The sequence below is a fragment of the Neofelis nebulosa genome, chromosome 2 (assembly GCF_028018385.1).
Source record: "Neofelis nebulosa isolate mNeoNeb1 chromosome 2, mNeoNeb1.pri, whole genome shotgun sequence".
NCBI classification, from domain to species: domain Eukaryota; kingdom Metazoa; phylum Chordata; class Mammalia; order Carnivora; family Felidae; genus Neofelis; species Neofelis nebulosa.
This window is the reverse complement of record NC_080783.1, coordinates 67,609,096-67,630,045: the sequence shown is the minus strand read 5'-3', so window position 1 is coordinate 67,630,045 and position 20,950 is coordinate 67,609,096. Positions and strand designations below refer to the sequence as shown.

Here is a 20,950-nt window from a genome sequence, read left to right as displayed (position 1 = left end):
AGAGTCTCTTTCAACAGAAACTCTTATTCGATTATTGAGGGCTTAATTTTCAAAGGAGCAATTTACGAGGTACAGAATAAAAAGAGAACGAAACCTCTGGTTGTACAAATTGCAGCTCGTGGATGCTTATTTCTGAGTGTGCACAATTGTTTGTATTGTTAGTTTGCACAATATACCATAGCCAGCAGCTGGGTCAACTTTCAAATAGAGGGAAGGGTAGGAAATTAACAATTTGAAATATAAAACTGCTTAAACATATGGAATAAATACCAGCCTTTTTAACCAAGGAAGAAATGGACAGGAATATATTTTTTTTGTTGTTGTTATTTTCCTAAGCATTTGTGTGTCTCTTTACTGAACACACATCCACTTACTAGAATTTTGAAAGTCATTTCTCAGCTTTTACTTCGCTAGCCAACCTTTCATTAGCTTCTCTTATTTTTCTCTGCCTTCCTTCAGTCAGCTGGTTTCAAGGCTGGCCACATATTTGAACTATACTTGCAGAGCTTTTAAATAAACACTGATACCCAGACTCAGCCCCAGAGAGTCTAATTGAATTGATCTAAAGTGAAGCTGGCATTGCTCTTTTTTAAGCTTCCCAGGTGATTCCAGTGTGCAACTAAAGCTTATCATGTTGTACCTCTGTTTTCTCTCAGGATGTTTACGTATCTATTTCCCTTCAAGTGTTCTTTTCCTCTGTCATTTTTATTAGTGAGTTTTTAAAAACCTAATTTTTTTTCATTTCTCATTTTGCGCTTTTGTCCCCCTGATTTCCCATTTACTGGACAAGAAGTTCTCATTCCAAGTGCATGTATCTGAGGTGTATTCTTATCTAACACTACCAGATTTTTATGTCCATGAAAGAGAATGCGATATGATTGTAAATTATACTTTTGTCTGTTCTTCCAATGCTGATGTAATAATACACTTTAGGGGCGCCTGGGTGGCGCAGTCGGTTAAGCATCCGACTTCAGCCAGGTCACGATCTCGCGGTCCGTGAGTTCGAGCCCCGCGTCGGGCTCTGGGCTGATGGCTCGGAGCCTGGAGCCTGTTTCCCATTCTGTGTCTCCCTCTCTCTCCGCCCCTCCCCCGTTCATGCTATGTCTCTCTCTGTCCCAAAAATAAATAAAAGACGTTGAAAAAAAAATTAAAAAAAAAAATAATACACTTTAAATTTTGGTACACATATATAAAGATTGATAGTGGACCCCAACACAATTGTTGAAAAATAATATAAGAATGGATTTACTTGAGCTGTAATCATTATTGACTATTATTAAAGATAATTTGATAAGATATTTTAGAACTTTGAGGCCATATGGGACTCAAGGACATGTAAATATCCTATTAATAATATCTTAACCATTTCACAGCTAAAGGATCTATTTTTGAGTTGTAATGTAAAGACAAATTTTAATAGTTTCAGAACAGGGCGTAAACTATCATATCAGTAACATGATAGTGACAGTAAGGAAAACACTAATAGCAACAAAAAAGGGGGTAAGAAGGATCTATGATGATTAAAATTTGGTGATATAAATATCAGTAGGAAAAACAGATATATGGGAGGTAATGTATAGAACATTCAAGGATTTGAAATGAATGTAGTAGGAAAATCACAGGCAGTTGGTTGAGGCCTGGAATAGTAGATAAGAAGTGTGTTATTGTGGCTGTGCCTCGAAATGCAGTCAAGCCATTTCCTCTCCATCAGGTTTATTTTCCCTCACTGGTAAAAATACTGGTTGGATTGGCAAAAGGAAAAAAAAACCCAGCCAAACTCCTTTGGCCATATCCTGCCTGTAGGTATGTTTTGTTGAATCTATCTAGTATTATAAATAATTTGAAATAGATGCCAACGTATAACAAAAGAGATAATTCTAAAAAAAAATCTGGATTTTTTAGCTTCTTTGGAGAAATCGTCTGATTCAACAGTCTCCTAGCCCTAAGATGGAGTTTCCCCTCTTTGTAAAGGGTATGGGCTGTCCAGTTCCTTACTTCTAACCCGGCTGACTTCATTCCTCTTCTTATCCATTTTGCCCATGTAGAAGTTTGGGTTTGTTTCCTTAAGAATTTATTTGTAAGATTATTTCTAGCCATGATGTAAGTTCCATGAAAAGAAAATGCTCAATACTTTGTTTAGGTAGAATAGAAATAATTTACAAAGAGGAAAATGAATGTCACAAGCAAAAACACCGAGGAGACAGAGAAACTAACAAACAGGTGACTGGTTCTTAAATAGAGGCGTAAGCCCTTAAAATGTGTTTTGTTAAGACCTATGCAAGAATATTCTGGATTATAGATCAGAAGCACAATGTCACTTAGGAGTAAAAACTGGGATTTGGTGAATTATTTCAGTCATATCTCTTGGGAAAGGAAAAGGACACAGTGTTCTGTACAACCCAAGTAAGAATAAAGTATATTCTGAATATTAAGAGATTAAAATTCCCCAAAGTAAGCTTCTTGGCAGAAAATGGCCAAAGTTATTTAAAGAGTGACTTCCCATCTTTGAATTCACCCATTGAATAAAACAATATTCAACCACTGTTTAATAATTTAAGCACCATCATTTCTTTCACTTTGTGCCAGCACAGAGCTTAGTCACATGAAGGGCTCCCTATATGCAGTCTCCAAAAGGATGAAAACCTAATTCAATTATTACAGAAATAACTCCAGACTTTTAAAAGATTTCTCTGAACTGAAACAACCTCTGAGAATTATCTTCTACAAACCACCACCTAGCATAGGCACTGTATTTGTGTGTGTGTGTGTATATATATACATATATATATATACGTAAAATATTGTAAACTTGTATATAAGTTACTTTGCAGTTTTTCTCTATTCATATATCTTGGGAAGAAATATCTTTAAAATTCTTTCTATAAGGTCCTTTATCACTTCAAATTCTGAAGAAAAGAGGTAGAGTATAAAAAAAATCAATCAATCAATAAGACACCTTAAAGCTTGTGGTATCCAATAAGCATTCATATAAGTTTTGAAGAATTCTTCTACTGTGGCTAATTATATGTCTGGATACAGATTCAAGTTTTAGGTACCCAAAGAGTTGATACTTGTCAGGCAGTTCATAGAACAAAGCATGTCTTTGCATAATAGGAGAGCCACATTTTCTTTATTACCATATTCTCAAGTAAAATTAACACTAGTCTGCTCTGAAATAGGTATCTACACTCGTTATATCCCATTAAAAGGTACCACAGAGTGAAAACTATCATCAGGTAAAACTGAACTAAAAAGTAGCTTCCTAATCAAAGATAAATATATGACCTTGCAACACAAGCAACAATACAACTGGATTTTATCCTTCCCAAATTTTATAATCACCTCAAACAAGAGTCTACCTCAAGAAGTAATAGTTCAGATACCAGGTTCTATGGTGAATTGCCATTAAAGTTGCTTATGGGGTAAAATTCAAGTGGAAGCAAAGATAATTTAGAATTGAAATTAATCAAAATTTAAAACAGATCCTAAAAGTGCAGAAGTGTACTGTTAATATTAAATTATACTTAATAATATTAAGTATAATAAGTATAATATTAAATTATACTTCAGGGGCAGGTAGGTGATTAATCTTCATAGTTTTGGAAACTTGTAAATCAACCATGAATATTAAGATAGAATGAATAATATGTTTTTAGATGACAAACAAAATACTAATTCCCAACCTTCAGTGAGTTCACAATGTTCCTATACATGAATGATAATGAGAAAAAGTAATCTGTACAGCCACTCATGCAAAGAAATTTGACTGTCTAGCCACATGTTCATTCTTTAATGGAAAAGAAAGCATTTCTCTTCATATTCTTTTACTTATGACTGCTTTCAGCTAATTTCAACCCTAAATATAAGGAATCACAAAAGCTGGAGTTACCTAGTTTCAAGGAAGATGGACTACCAACAAATTCCAAGCACAGCACTGTGTAACTGAAAAACCTTCCCCTCGTATCTTTAAGCCTCCCGAACTTCTCACATCTGCCCAGTCATGAGCCCATTAAGTCATCTTGGCTGCCATGAAGATGAAAATGACAGTGCAGTTACTTGAGTCAGTTTAAAGAGGCCCAGGGGTGGTTGAAGGGCAGGATTAGGAGGCCTGGGGTGCTGCAAGCACATCCCAGCCGTAGCTCCCTAAGATCCCGGTAGCTGATCTTGACGAGCTGTCAAGAGCACAAAACTGCATGTAGAGAAAACTTTTGGAGGGAAGTAGGGATTTTGCAGTATGCCTACAATTTCATCAGGCACAATTTGCCTCTCCACATTTATTGTATCATTAATAAGATTTAAGCAGTAGAGCTTTGTGAGTTGATCACAAAGCCAACATCTATGGTCGTTTCTGGGATTTAGACTTTGTTATTTGATGGCTATAGTACAAATTATTTGGTATTTAAATGTTCTTGGTGAAACCTAAATTTTCTTTGTGAATCTTTATAGAGGTCTTTTGTCTGATAAGTATATCTGTTAATGCGCAAGTGAAATAAAGCCCCTTGGCCCTATTGTGTTAAAAAGAAGAAAGTCTTTAAAGTAGAGTCCATGATAATATATCATCGTACAAAAGAATGGTCTTCTAGAAGGTATTATGAGAGTTCTTTAAACTCCCAGGAAATGCCCCGGATGTTAGCACTAATCAATATTATTACAAAGAGCACATTTGTTGTTGTTGTTGTTGTTGTTGTTGTTGTCGTTGTTGTTGTTTCAGCAAGGGCACTCTTCTAGGATGAGAATTATCACTTTTAACTACAAAATTTCTTGGCGGTTTCATTCAGTTCTTCCTGTTGTGGTGGAAGACATTATATCACCATCACTATTAATGGGGAACAGGGGAAGAGGGAAGGGTAGGCATTCAATCATGTCCCAGGATATATAATAAGCACTGAACAGACGTTATTTATTTACACAATCCTGCAGCATAGACATCATTCCTATTTTATAGATGATGTAAGAGAGGCTTATAAAGTTTAAATACTTTGTCATTTAACAGTGGAACTAGGATTCAGTCCGCCAGCCCTTGCTCTTCCCCACTTCTCCATATTGCTTCCTAGTCATTTCCACCACAGAAGGAAGTGACCAAGGACCTTTAAAACATCTCTATTCCTCTATTTTTCTATCTCCAGGTTTAATGCTCAGTAAGAGTTGAGGATGTATCATATTACAGTTAAGCTGAGAAATAAATTGGCAAAAATCCAGATAAATAAAAAGTGTCCTCATATATTTTTGATTCTAATAACCCTACAGGCAAGGAAAATGCACATCAGTGATACATGGTGTCTTTTCTCAGGTGATAAAGCTCATTATTTGTAGCAGAACTTGAATCAAAAACTAAGACTTCCAGCTCAGTGCTCAACCTGTTTATCTCTACTACATGATAAATTACATAAATTACATAAATTATTCTTGACCTTACAAATGAAGTCACTATTAGATTCTTCTAAAGAATAAGATACCCAAACTTATTTGATGTATCGTTTAATCAAAACAGGTTTTATTTTTAAAAATTTTCAAAGAGCAAATTTTGTGAAGAACTCTGTGTATGTTTGCTCTTCACATGATGACTACATATATAGACAAATAACTAAGAAATTATTACAACTACACTGAAAAAAAATTGCTTGTATTGAGGGCTGAAGTATAAGCATCCATTCATAAATGTAAAACAGTTCAATCAAGACCAGCTCCTGTGTTCACGTAAAACAAAGTTACTCATATTCAGTCACCTGTAGAGAAGCATGGAATATACAATACACCGAAGCCAATTAGCATCCATTTCTGGGAACCCTTTTCCAAGAAACAGTTTTCTTCATATCCTATGGTAGGAGTTCTTCTGATATACACAAGACTCAGGGCTTTTCTCTAAGGCAACCACTATTTTATGTTTTTAGGGGGAGTATTATTGTTTGTTACTCAGTGTAAAGTGTTAAGTGAGAAATCAGTATTTGCCCATATCATTAGAAATTACAATTGCTTTTAAATACTCAATGTCTATTTTTAGGCCATTTTGACCAGTACTAACTGGAAACCCAGGTTAAAATCAAAGGTCTTTATTTCACATAGGGCACACACTACTTGGAATGTTGCGGTGAAATCTTGGCATGCAAATTCCTACAAGCACTTATGCCTTCATCTTTGTTCTCATATGCTACATTACACCACCTGTTGTATTAAAAAAAAACAACTTTATGATATTTAAAACGCTTCTTTCAATTAATGACTATAGATTTTCTGCCAATAACTTCTTCTTCTAAGGATGTGATTGCTAACTAAATGAAGTATTTGTGGTTATGCTATAAAATATTTTAAAGAAAACTACATAAATATATATATTATAAACTAAATAATTATTCCTTTTGGCTCAAGTGGCTCTCTCTGATATTTAATAATCATAATAACCAGTTATTAAATCTATAGAGAAAAAAATAAACAGAAATATATCAAGCTTATAAGAGAATTCATCAAGAAAATATAATAGCCTTTTTTAAGTCAATAAATTAAAAATTAAATATTTAATGTAAAAATGAACATATTAAAATATAAAAGAAATAACATATTATGGAACATATAGGGATGATTTTATTATTAAAAGATTAAATCTCTTTTTAATTTTTAGTATTTATTATCTTCTTCCCTCCCTGAAAATAGATTATTACACCTCTATATTGTTATTGCTCCCTATACACATGGCCCCTCCAAAGCTGTTAAATAAAAGACTACAGCACAAGGACGATAGTTCCAATTTCACTATAGATTTATGTTTAAGAAATACTGGACACACTGGAATACTGAACACACTGGACATTTAAATAAACGATGTACAGCCACAAAAACCATTAGGTTAGCTTTGTGCAATAAAAAATAATTTTCTTTGAATACAATGAATCATAACCATCTGCATGTTTCAAAAACACGAGATCAGTAATGCCTAGTCTCTACCATAAGTCACCATTTCTAGACAGAGGCTCTATTTCCTTTGAGAGATAAAGGAATAGTAAGCAGTTTACACATCAAATGATGACTTTGGTTGCTGTAATTTACATTAAAACAGCATTAGGTTAAAAATAGCAGCATGAAGATGATTTTAAAAAAGAGAAATGATCTGGTGGCTAGATTCTATGGTGCAGATAATTAAATGTTTTGCCAGCTTACCTGATAAAACAGAGCCTCACAGATCACAGCATAACAAAGCCCCGCATCCAAGATGGTTAGAGTATAAGGTGCCTTCCTCTGCAGTTGTTCAGATTTTTGGCCACAGAGGTCTACAAATTAATTACAATGGTTTTTTTTCTTTGCTTTCTCTGTGGACAAGAAAACAAAGAGACCTTTCCAGAATCCTCTCTGCTTATGCCTCCGCTTCCTGTTCTGAGATTCACTCTATGGTACCCAACATATATCAGAAAACAGCTTTGAGGGGGGGAAGAAAAAAAAAAAAAAAAAAGGCTGACAGCACTCAACATGGTACCGCCATCTACTGGCAGACACACAAAATTGAGCAAAAGGAAAAACATCCTCATTCTTTATCATCAGGTAAAACAGAACATCTCTCCTGCATAAGAGTATGTACAGAGATTCTTTCCCATACTCATTTATTTGCACCTCACCAATATTTTTTCTAAATTTTCTAAATTTACAAACTTTATTCACTCATAAACTAGTACAATTAAAATAAAACCTACAAATTTCTTTTTGAAAATTTGGATTTTTAGATTACCTTACACCCTGCATGTGGGGTTTTGCAAAAATCTCTCTTGTGGTCTGTGCTGGTCTTCTGAAAACTTTTTCTTCTCACAGGCTGGATTATTTTCCAAGTGAGTAACCGGACTCCTTAAAGAACAGTGTAATACACATTTACGGATAGACTTTTGTGTTGCTCTTGGTAAGACATTTACAAAGAATTAATATCTGAATGTGGAAAAGTATCCTAAACTTTATTGAGGTCTAGATAACTTAGATCTGTGGATTATTTTTGTGTGTGTATATGATGTGAGGAACAATTAATCTTATATGAGATATTTCAAATCAATGGTTATGTATTATTATATCTATGTCTTTAAAGTACTTGAGAAAACATTTTTTATAAGAACATTGAAGCACGCAATATATAAGCAAAATGAAAATGACTTCATTTATTTATTTATTTGTTTTGAGAAACAGTGGGGGAGGGACAGAGAGAGAAAAAGAGAGAGAAAATTCCAATCAGGCTCCGCACTGTCGGCGCAGAACCCAACATGGGGCTCACACCCAGGAACTGTGAGATTATGATCCGAGCCTAAACTGAGAGCTAGACGCTTAACCATCTGAGCCACCCAGGCGCCACCAAATGAAAATGACTTTTAACAGTTTAGTAAAGGAGATTTCTCAACTCCTAATCAAAATGCTATTCGTTTTATTTGACTTTTGATATTTACTTAGAGCAAACAACTATGATTTTATAAGTTTATCACTAATTAAAATATATTCATATTGACAGAGCACCTTAATATATGTTAGTGCTAGTTTAGCTTTGAAAAGACAAAGATAAAAACATACAGTGCCTGCCATCAAGGAACTTACATATAATGAAGAGAGACAAATATAGCACATACCATATTTTCAAGGCATGTGCTCAAGGAATGATATTTACTTAGTTTTTCATTCCAGACCCCGTTTTGCCTAATGGCAGAAAATAAATTTAGTCAGTTAGAGGTAGACTGAGTCACCTGAGGCTTTCCCCAATGCTTTCAAGTTTATACTAAGCCAATATACATTTTTCCTCTTTCATCTTCTCACACAGGGGTTGATTTAAGTCTAAGAATGCTTATATGTATGGAGAAAGCAGAGTATGATCCCCAGCCTCCCACTTTTCTATGTGGGCATCCAGTGAGGTGTAGAATCCTTGGCACCAATGAGGTGATGATCGTTGGACACCAAAATCCCTCCACACAGACATCTACCAACATGCCCACATTCCCCTTTGGTCCCAGAAATGCATCCATCCAATTTTGCATGGCAACATCCCCTCTTAGTAAACATTACTTACCTTAGGTTTGTCAGCTCTTCCTCTCATGTGACTTTTGTTCCTGTCCTTGGGGAAGGAAGGCAGAAACACAAGTAGCAGGTTTCCAGGGCCACGCTGGGCTGTAATTGGTTGATATAAGTTCCACATCTGAGGCACCCCACACCTCCATCTCTGTTCTACTGTTCCATCTCATGGGGCGTGAGATGCTCTGTGGGCTTCAGACAGGTGAGGCACAGTCTCTGCTACATTAGAATATTTCAACGTCTCATCTCTTTAATATGTTACCTAGTTCTGGGTGAACAAGCTATGCAGGGGCCACATCAGAGACCCCCTTCATTTGGGTTCCTTTGCTTCTTCACAAACTTCCTTTCTGGCCTCCAAAGAGTTTTGCTTCCGTGCCAGTAGTAAACTGGATCCACAAGTTTTACTCTCAAATCTTCATGTCTTTTACCTAATGCATTATCTGTCTAGGGCTGCTGTAACAAAATACCACTCTGAGTGGCTCACACCAATGGAAATTCATTGTCTCACAGTTCTAGAGGTTAAAAGTCCTAAAACAAGGTGTCAGCAGGCCCATGCTCCTTCTGAAGCCTGTAGGGGAAGGATGCTTTGTTATCTCTTCCAGCTGCTGGTAGTCCAGACATTTCTGGGCTTGTGGCAGCATAACTGCAGTCTCTATTTCCATCTTTCCATGGCATTCTCCTTGCATCTCTTGCCATAATCTTTCCTTTGTGCATGCTTGTCTCTGTGTCCAAATTTCACCTTTTTATAAGGACACCAGTCATTTTGGATTAGAGTCCACCCTAATGATTTTACGTTGACTTGATTATCTCTGTTAAATCCCATTTCCAAAAGGGTATATTCTCTAAGGTACAGGGATTAGGATTTCAATATACCTTTTTTTTTTTGTTTGTTTGAGAATGGAGAGACACAATTCAACTTACAACACTTAAGACTGAAACCTTTTAAATTTAAAATACAAGAACTTGATGATCTTTTATCTGTTTCCCATGACAATTCCACTTAGGAAATAATGGCTTTGATATGTGGCCAGAATTTAGGGGGAGTAGTAGGGGGTGGGGGAGAACTTCAGGTAATTGTGTAGCAATTCATTAGTAATAGCAACAAAAACAAAAACCAACGTTTATTGAGTATTATGTGTCAAATATGTTCTAAGTACTTTGAGTATATTCACTTAACTCTCACCCATAGGAAATATTATACACATTTAACAGATGAAACAAATATGGAGGGAAGTAAAACTACATCAATTAGTACTTCATATATCATATTACTACACATATGACACCAATATGTACCAAGTCCTGAAGAAGCATAAAGGAAATGAGTTTTATTTTTTATTTTTTATTTTTTTAAATTGATTTATTTTTTTTTCAACTTTTTTTTTTTATTATTTATTTTTGGGACAGAGAGAGACAGAGCATGAACGGGGGAGGGGCAGAGAGAGAGGGAGACACAGAATCGGAAACAGGCTCCAGGCTCCGAGCCATCAGCCCAGAGCCTGACGCGGGGCTCGAACTCACGGACCGCGAGATCGTGACCTGGCTGAAGTCGGACGCTTAACCGACTGCGCCACCCAGGCGCCCCGGAAATGAGTTTTATTAATTTAGACCACTACTACTCACACATTTAATGGGAACTCATGATATTTTACTATTTCATTGTATAAGTTTTCTGTCATGAAACATTTCTATTCTAGGAACTTGTACCTTTTTTTCTCTAGTCACAGCCAGATTATCCTTGTTCACCACTACTTTACTAAATGTTCATTAACTCTGCTAGTACCTAGCACCCTATACTAATTTCTCTACTAGTTATAATACTTAAAAGCATATTCATTCTGATGCCCAATTTTGGGCATATACCCAAAAGAGCATATCCATATACTCAAGACTTTCCTGATAGTGTTTTCTGGTGGTTCTTGTAGGCATATGCATGTGTGTGTGTGTGTGTGTGTGTGTGTGTGAGCATGAATAATCTATTGAATTATTCCAGGGATAATGAGATGGAATTACCATAGGATGGCATTTTTGAGGAAGAAAAAGAAAATGCAGCTCTATAACAAATTTAATAGAATTATAACAAATTTAATAGAACACATTTAATAACAAATGTGTAACTATAAATGTAATAGATGTGTAACTATAAATGTAATAGAATTGTGTAACTATAATAAACATCAATACAAATTAAAAATATAATTTAATAGTATTCACATGTTATTATGGTAATATTAGTCTCATCTGATTTATATATTCATTGCTAATATTTTTAATTGCTTCACTAGATCTGCCAATGATTAACAATTATTCTGAGTATCCAAACCTAATTTAGAATTCCCTTTAAAGGTTTTCTAGATATCTCTCATTTCCATTTCCACCTTACATTTTGGAACGGTGGTTCCCTAAGTCTAGTCCAAATGTAAAAATAGTATAAATGTAAATATGAAGAATCAAGACAATGTATGAAACTAAGATAAGTATATACATACTATAATTCATATCCTGGAGAAATAAAAATGTATATTATCTATGAAGTGGGAATGGGATATCTTGGAGGGATAATAAAGGTTAATAAAGAGCTTCCATAAATTGTATATACCATAGATAAAGCAAGAAAAAATCAGTAGTTTGAAAGAAAAATATCAAACACATCTTTTAGAAAGTTGAGCTAAACACAAGGATATTAAAATATGATAGAAAAAAAAGAGAGCATCAATTCCCACAATACAAAAGAAAAAAAATAGATGCATTATAGGGAAATTTTCCAGAAATGAAAAGGATCACCAAGCATTCACTTGATCAAAAGGAACACACATTGAGATGCAGTATAAAATTTCAAAATATCAAAAATAATAAAACAAGAATAAGATCACCATCAGACTTACCAATAACAATAAATGATAGTAGGAAACAAGGAAGGATATCAAAAGTTGCAGAGAACACTGTTTTATAGTTTTGTTCCCAACCAAGATGACAAATCAAATCTTGCATGAGAACCAAATAAAGGTATTTCACATAATCTAATCAATAAAATTTTAGCTTCTCTATATGCTTTTTCAAAAAGCCATTTGAGAATATCCTCCAGCCCTCCCTCCCAAAAAAAGGAAAGGGAGAAGGAAGGAAGGAAGGAAGGAAGGAAGGAAGGAAGGAAGGAAGGTAGGAAAGAAGGGGAAGGGAGGGAAGGAAGAGAGAGAGAGAGAAAGAGAGAGAGGAAGAAAAGAAAAGAAAAAAGAAAAGAAAAAGAAGAGAAAAGAAAAAGAAAAAGGAAAAGGAAAAGAAAAAGGAGAAGGAAAAGAAAAAGAAAAAGAAAACCAAGAAAGACATAGCATCCAGAAAACACTCACATTCATCTATGAATCTGCTTAGTGAGGAGTAACATCCTATCCTAGAATAGAATTTTTGTGGAGGCTGAAAATAGAATCAGTCCACATTGTAAGATGGAAACAAAGGATATCCACAAAGGAAATCTGATGTAAGTATCAAACATAAATGGAATAATTAATTCCTTTTTGTTTCCTGTTGATATGATGCATTAATTCATTTTTGAATGTTGAACCAATCTAGGCCATATTTTAATAACTAGTTTGAACAAGATAAGAAAAACAAATGATAATTCTTGTGCCAATATACCTTACAGCAAAAAGAAAAGTAAATAAATGTCAGTAAAGAGATCTTTACTCTTTTTTTGCTAAAGAAGTTAATTTTATGTGGGCAGAATTTAGCATTTTAAATACAAAAGAGAAAGAAGGGAAGTGACCAGAAGGCTGATATAACTTATTATGATTCTAACATCACTGTGGCTTTTATGCTTTCCTTCTGCCGATGGAATGACCAGTGATTTTCAGGTCTTCAGGAAGTGATCCTGAGGTTTATGTAAAATAGTTATTGGTTACACGTGTAGGACTTCTGGAACCTTAGTAGTATTTGACAAAACTTTGTAAACATATCCTGCATAAATCATAGAAATTCAGAGTAGAATAGAGCTAATAGCCTTCAGTTAGATCTTTCGAATTGGTCTCTTTATTCCTTCAGCCTCTGGTTCCTCGAGATCTTCAAAAACTTTGTGGGTAGAGCTCTGACGCTAATGGCTCTGTTTCAATTTCATAAGCTTTCATAGCCAAAAAAAAAAAAAGGCTTCTTTATAACATCTATAAACTTTTTATAAAATTCCCAGACCCAGGCCTCATTTTCCTGTTTCCTAGACCATTATTTCCAAAACAGTGTTTAGAGGAACACTATTGTCCTGTTGGACCAGGGACACATGATTACATACCTACCAGAACGATTAAATTTAAAAGGCTAGTAATATTAAGTATTGGTGAGGATCTAGAGCTATAGCAACTCTCATATACCACTCATAAGAATGTAAATTAGTACAATCACTTTGAAAAACATCTTGGTACTATCAACTAAAGCTGAACCTAAATTTAGTCTGGAAGCCAATGAGTTCTATTCTTAGGTATATACTTGACAGAAATGTGTGCATATATGCAAGAATGTATAATACAAGAGTACAGCACTATTGAGAATCACTCATAAGAAATAAGAACCCAACATCCTTCCACAGGAGAATGGATAAAATAATTATTATATATTCTTAGTTCATGATATTGTACATGGAAGAAAATGAAGGAACTAAACTACTTCCAGAAACATGATGAATTTCACAAATATAACACTGAGCAGAAAGAAGGCAGACACACATAAATAAGACATTGTGGGTCTTCTTATTAAATTTAAAAACAGGAATAATGAATTCTAATATTAGAAGTTAGGGGCGCCTGGGTGGCTCAGTCGGTTAAGCGTCCGACTTCGGCTCAGGTCATGATCTCGCAGTCCGCAAGTTCGAGCCCCGCGTCGGGCTCTGTGCTGACAGCTCAGAGCCTGGAGCCTGCTTCAGATTCTGTGTCTCCCTCTCTCTCTGACCCTCCCGCGCTCATGCTCTGTCTCTCTCTGTCTCAGAAATAAATAAAACGTTAAAAAAAAATTAAAAAAAAAAAGAAGTTAGAATAGTGAATTCTCTTGAGATAAGGTAGACTTTGGCAAGGATTGGTTCACATTGGGGATGATCTGGGGGCTGCTATAATCTTATTTCTTCACCTAGGCGGAGATAACACAGGGATTCACTTCATGATCATTAATTGATTCAAACATTTATGTTTGGGACACTTTTTTATATGTGGGTTAGACTGAATTTTTTTTTTAAATGCACATTAAGGGTTTAACAGTTGTCACTTCTCATGGGAGAAAGGGAATGATGAAATGTATGGAAATTTCAGGATTTTCTCTGTATATTTCTGTTCTGTTTGAAACTTGTGCAATTATATGTGTGTGTGTATTACTAGTGTAATTTAAAAACATTTAAAAAATTAAAAAGGAGTGTGTGGGACCCTCAGTAGTTTGAGCAGCCGACTCTTGGTTTCAGCTCAGGTCATGATTCCAAGGTCCATGGGATCCAGCCCTGCATTGGGCTCCTTGCTGAGTACAGAGCCTGCTTTAAGATTCTCTCTCTCACTTCCTCCACCCCTCTTGCCCACTCTCTCTCTAAAATTAAAAAAAAAAATTAAGACATTAAATATATACCTTCATGCCATTTACACTTACTCTCAGTTGTTCCCTTTTGAGTCTAGAATGGATCCCTTCTTCTGTTTGAAGAGCTCCTACAGTCTGTTTTCTTCTAAAAGGCCTCATTCATGCTCATATTCAGATTTAGTGCTTCTGCCTTTAGTCACCCTGGTAGCAAAGCTACCTACCACTTTGCTTGCAGTTATTTTTATTATTATCAATTTAAGTAAACATAATTCACATTATGTTCTCTGTACCTTTACACCTATATAGTCCATTTTAGATCTTAATCTCCTGCTGGTAAATACTGACACTAACTCATGTTTGCCCAGTGTTTCACGTATAAGGTGTTGTAAATTACAAAAAGGAATAATGGTCTTCTTCTGATAAAAGATAAAATGCAGTACTTTTACATGCATTACATCTTTTTCCTTTATAATATCTCCAAAAGTTGAAAAGTATAGATATTTTTCACATTTTTAAGGTGATAAAAATTGGCACAGAAAAGCAAAATTACATAGTGTTAAAAATTGGTCTAACAACCAGGATAATTGTCAATTTAAAGTCTACTCAGTAGACAAAGTGATTTTATATCAAGGACTCAAATATCTCAGATATAATAAGTGTCAAATATTATCTATTAGGTGTGCTTTGATTCAGTAATATTAAAATATTTTACCCTTATGTAAAAGAATAATTCAGTAAAAATACTCTACTTTCAAGTGGTTTCCAATAGATTCCTCTCCATGTTGTTACTATATGACTATGTAATTGCAATTTTCTGAAGGTACGTTGGCCACTATACCTTTTTAGTTGCTATTCCCTTGGTTTGAAATTTCTTTCATTGCCCTTATCATCCCCATTTCCCTCCAGTACCTGGTCACTGCTATTTATGCCTAAAGACTCAGGATAATAAACTTGATATCCTGTCCTTCTCTCCCCATAAGCGGTTTACAAATCCTCATCTACATTCCCCAGAGTATATAGGTAGCATTCTTTTATTTGTTTTTTTTATCATATTGTATAGTAGTATTTTTCATACTGCATTATAAATATTGGCTTGTCTGTCTCCAACCATCCTATTCAACACTCTCCTATACAAGTCTGAGTTCCTTGAGAGCGAGTATTATACCTTTATATTTCCTTTTCTTTATTAATACAATGCCTGGCACATAGTAGGTGCTCAATAAATATCTGTTATGCATAGGATGGTATTGTGTGACTATAGATTCCTTGGTGTATTATTTACCTCTTGCATTTAGAAAGCCAGTAATGAAGAAAGCCTTGTCATTTAGTACCAGAGTTAGAACAAGATTTTACTCTGTTTTTAAAAGGTAGGCAAATTTATTCCACCTCACCAATAGTGTGACAACTGTGGTAACTTATACCTAAGTGCAAAGTATCAACTTACCTATAACTTTTCAATATTACCTTTCATGCTAATTGGAAGTAGGAATATGTCATCCATTCAAATGACTAAATATTCTTAGATGCTTGAAAATCCCCTTTGTTTACCATGGATTTCATTATGACATAAGACAGATGTGAAGCAGATAAGGCCAGGAATTGGACATACACTTTTCTGCTTCTCTCAGGAAAGATCACTGGATAATCTGTTTACCCATATGCGCACATACTCTCCACTCTAGGGCTTTGTGACTAAGCAACAGGCTTTTTTTTTTTTTTTCCTACACAAACTTTGTTAGTGTGACACTGTCAGGGTGTCAGATCAGCTAAGCCAAAGGGAAAAACAGTGTTGTTTTTTCCATGAGCTCTTAGCATCTAGTGCTAATTATAAGCAAGCACTTAGAAAATTCACTTATACAATTAGAAGTGAATAATTATACTCATTCTGTCTTTTAAAAGTTGATGCATACAAGTAACTATGTCCAAATCTATACATGATTAAGTCAATATGAGAATAATTAAATTGTTAATTTAATATGCTCTCTTTTATTTTTTGACAATATTTATTTGACCTTACATTACATTTTTACTTTTTGTTTAACATTTTTCAACTTTACCACAATAAAATAGGAAACCCTACTTAGATATATATCCTCTGCCTAGAGAGTGTACTCTTTGAAAAACTTTATTTTATGTAAGATGTATTTTTATTTACATTATCAATTTTATTTTATTTTTTTTTTAATTTTTTCAACGTTTTTTATTTATTTTTGGGACAGAGAGAGACAGAGCATGAACGGGGAAGGGGCAGAGAGAGAGGGAGACACAGAATCGGAAACAGGCTCCAGGCTCCGAGCCATCAGCCCAGAGCCTGACGCGGGGCTCGAACTCACGGACCGCGAGATCGTGACCTGGCTGAAGTCGGACGCTTAACCGACTGCGCCACCCAGGCGCCCCTACATTATCAATTTTAAAAGAGGAATTTCACCAAAAAAATTCCTCAGAGTTTGTATGTTCTCTTTATTGGTAATCAAAGGAATTATTTTTTAAACACTTTAAGCACAATTGAAATTATATATTCATATTTCAGAAAATTACTCTAGGTTTACAAAGGTAAATAGACTAATGCAATTTTCCAATGTGCTATGTGCAGGGACACTGGTTGTTAAGAAAACATGAATATAGGGGGTTAGTTGGACGAATTAGGAGATGCTAATGAGGAGAAAGCTAGAAAAGGAACAAGGCACAGCATTTTATTAAGGCACTCCATCTAATAGACAGAGGCCAAGAGGAAAGGCAGAGAGAATCATAGAATGTTACTGTTGTAAACCTGAGAAGGAGAATGGTATGCATAAATTGATGGAAGTGGAGACGGACAAAAGAATTTGAATTTAAAAGGTATTATCGAGTTTATGTTGTGTATATGATTTTCAATCTATGTTCAGGTGTGCGAAAAATATTACAGATAGTAATTTCAACTTCAGTGATTACTAGGGCACCTTCACCCATCATATCAAAGTTCCAGAGTCTTTCATAGGACAGAGGCATGAAGGTGGAGATGAGGGGTTCAATCTTTGGTCATATATTTGCATAAGTTGCAATAATTCATGTATTCAATTAAATATTATTGAGTGCCTGCTGTTTGCTGGGAACTGCTTTTGGTGCTTAGAACATAGCAATAAACAAAACAAAGATCCCTGCCTTCATGAAGCTTATTTTTAGGGCGAGGAGATACAGACAATATATAACAATCATAATAAATTAATTAGATATAGTATGTTAGAAGATGATTAGTGCTGAGTAAAGAAATAAAAATTAAAATGTAGTGAAAGGGATTAGAGTAGTTAATGGAGGGGTGACTGGCTGTCTCAGTCGGTGCAGCATGCGACTCTTGATCTCAGGGTTTTAAGTTCAAGTCCCGCGTTGGGTGTAGAGATTACTTAAAAATAAAATATTTTAAAAAATAGTCAAGGGTTTGGGGGATTATAATTTGAAGCTGGATTATCATACAGAATGGTTTATTAAGATTATAACATTTAAGCAATGGCTTGTATCTTTGACAAATTTTGTCCTAATATTTTATGAAGTTGGGAATCTTGGTGCTTGTGTTTACATCTTTTAGGTATAAAACTCAGCCATTCCTATTTAGGTCTTGGTCCCTTTCCAGGCTGCTACTAGAGAAGAGGACCCAAATTTCTGTTTTTCAAATATCTACTGCTCTCAATCTAAGCATCAGTTTAAGGGATCTCTGTTGAGATCCCTTGTTCCACTGTACATTTATGACCTCTTATTTTCTACTTAGTTTTCCAGCTTCAGTAGTTGTGACAAAATTTGGGGTACATTTGTTGTAAACCTTATGTGCTTTCTCAGAGTACCTTGCAACTCTCCTTTCTCTTGCTTGCTGTCTACCTAGACCAGGTTTTCCTCCTTTGGACTAGAAACAAACACTATAATATTCAAGGTAGGGCACTTAGTTTCCTGAGTGGCTGCTGAGTGACTAGATGATGCAACACAGAAATGCAGGTAGTTAGCTTTCCATGGCATCAAACTTGACCAAAAGTAGTAAGTCCTACTGAGTTTCCAAACCAAAGCATGAAAGAGATACCACATTTCCTTACATTCTATGAACATATTTTATTTAGACTATGGTGCCCCATCCAACTGAAGTGACAGGAAATTCAAACCGTTACTTTTAGGATTTGTTGTCTCCCTCTGCCATCACCCAAAAGTGATGTCTCCAAGGTCTTATCCAATGTCATTAGCCTTCTATTTAATCAGTTTGCTTATTAGGTTTTCATTGATTTAACTATCTGTCCTTCAACCTCTCTGATACCGTGGTATAAAATATATGACCATAAAAATGCAATGTCTAATATTTTTAGTGGCCATAGTGACTGGCACTGTGTTAAGTGCTTCACATGTATTATTTTCATTTAATCCTCACAACTCTATGTGGTAAGTGTTGGTATTGTTTTCATTTCATTTTTAAAGATGTAGAAATTGAGGCTCTAGGAGGTCAAGTAATGTGACCGAGATTACACAGCTGGTGAATTTGGGATAAAAAATGTCAGTAGTTACTGAGGTTTGATTCTTATGGTAAGGAATTTGGAAGAAGTACTTTGCTCTCTTTTTGCATTTATTATATATAAACATGTATTATAATTGTTAAATATTGAAATCACCTGGTAGATTGTAAGTTTCATGGAAGCATAAATATCTTACGCATCCTTGTAATCTCTAAATTTTATAATGTAGTCCCTTGTATGCAACAGTTTATGTTTTAAACAATTATGGAAAAATTGGGACAAAACCATAAAATAAATTACAATCAGATATCTCTGAAGAAATTATTACTTCTTTGACAACAAAAGAGGTAATACATTTTGTAATGCTGCAGCATTTCTCATCTGAGACCTAATTAAGGAACTTGGGGGAAAAGTGGTAAAATTAAAAGCCACAGACAGCAGGAGTGCTGTCAGAAATTTTTAATTGTTAAGTGTGGAGACAAATAATTTTAAAAATGGAGGATACAGAGTTCATGGGTAATAATTATCAAAACTGACCCAAATGAAAAGGGTAGCAATGGCACAATTGTTAACAAAGACAAATCCTGTAGGGAAATGCCAATTGTGTTAATAGTGTTTAAGCCTGAAGAACAGAAAGACAAAGCAGTAATTTTAAGCATACAAAGTTTGGTTCTGTGTAGAGAAACTATAATTTACCAAAGGTCTACTCAATTGTATGGATAGATCGAAACAATTCCCATCTCCCCCTCAATAGCTAATGTGAAGTATCTTTTAAAATCTTTTGGAGGATGACTGCATATTTATTCCTCTTGGAATAGATTATCTCTAGCAACACAATTTTTTTTTAAATCTCTAACTGGAAAATGATAGTACCTTTACTTCCCTTGCAAAGTGTTCCTCCAGCTAGAGACATTTGGCAATGTGTAGTCTTCTAGAAAAATCTTTCCTTCTGTTAACCAGCAAGACAGGTGGCACTGGCTTTGGTCCCTGTTGCTATGGGTCACTGCACACCTGGACCCAATTGTTTAGCCTCAGGGAGAGCAGGTGGGATGAGGGTGGGCTGTCCTGCAGGGCGTAAATGGACTTAGCACAGTGCTTTGCTCCTGCGCCAGGGAGCCTCGCCGAGCGGGTGGGTGGGCACAGGCCCTGGGAGGCTCGAGAGGGAGCCAGATAGGACTGATAATGCAAACACAGACTTTAGATTCTAAAATAATTCCTGGCAGTAAGTGGGGCTTGGCAGCCGCTCACACAGTAGTTAAATGCTGGTTAACACCAAGGCAGGTGCTCAGCATAGGCTGGACAATTGTAAGCACTTGGATAAATATCAGTTGTTGATTTATTCTCACTGTCTTAAGAGTGTCAGTTTCCCAGCCTTCAGGTAGATACTACTAATTTATTCCATCTAGCCTATTATTTATTTACTTACTTACTTACGCAGGTTTAAGAACACAGCAGGGGAAGGAGCAGCAGGTTAAAGCAAAGATGTGGGTCACTTGATCTGGGTAGGTTTGTAAACAAATAACAGTGTAGAGCCTGATTATCTCTATCTCTTAGAGATAGATAACATCAAGGTAAGAATCATGTCATTCATCTATGCTGTTTGGTTATTATGATAGATGAGAGACATGCTTAGTGTGTTCTATGTGAGGAATGTAATATGTAATACCATTATTAACGGCTACATTGAGACAGGGAACTTCACCTTTGAAGTTTAAGGAATCATTTGCGACAGTAATTTTGACATTTTAAAAATATTGAAGCTTACTCAATAAGTATTTATTGGGGGCGCCTGGGTGGCTCAGTCGGTTAAGCGTCCGACTTCAACTCAGGTCATGATCTCGCAGTCCGTGAGTTCGAGCCCTGCGTCGGGCTCTGGGCTGATGGCTCAGAGCCTGGAGCCTGCTTCAGATTCTGTGTCTCCCTCTCTC

The 20,950-nt window shown here is 35.4% G+C and overlaps 1 protein-coding gene across 1 annotated transcript in view; it reads right to left on the bottom strand.

The window, feature by feature from the left end:
- The window catches only part of LOC131503612 (sodium channel protein type 3 subunit alpha), a 114,877-nt gene extending 107,475 nt beyond the window's left edge, over window positions 1-7,402 (bottom strand). The window contains exon 1 of the mRNA XM_058715089.1: window positions 7,153-7,402. The gene's annotated coding sequence lies outside the window, so the exon portion shown is untranslated. The remainder of the gene's footprint in view (window positions 1-7,152) is intronic.
- Window positions 7,403-20,950: the final 13,548 nt, after the last annotated feature.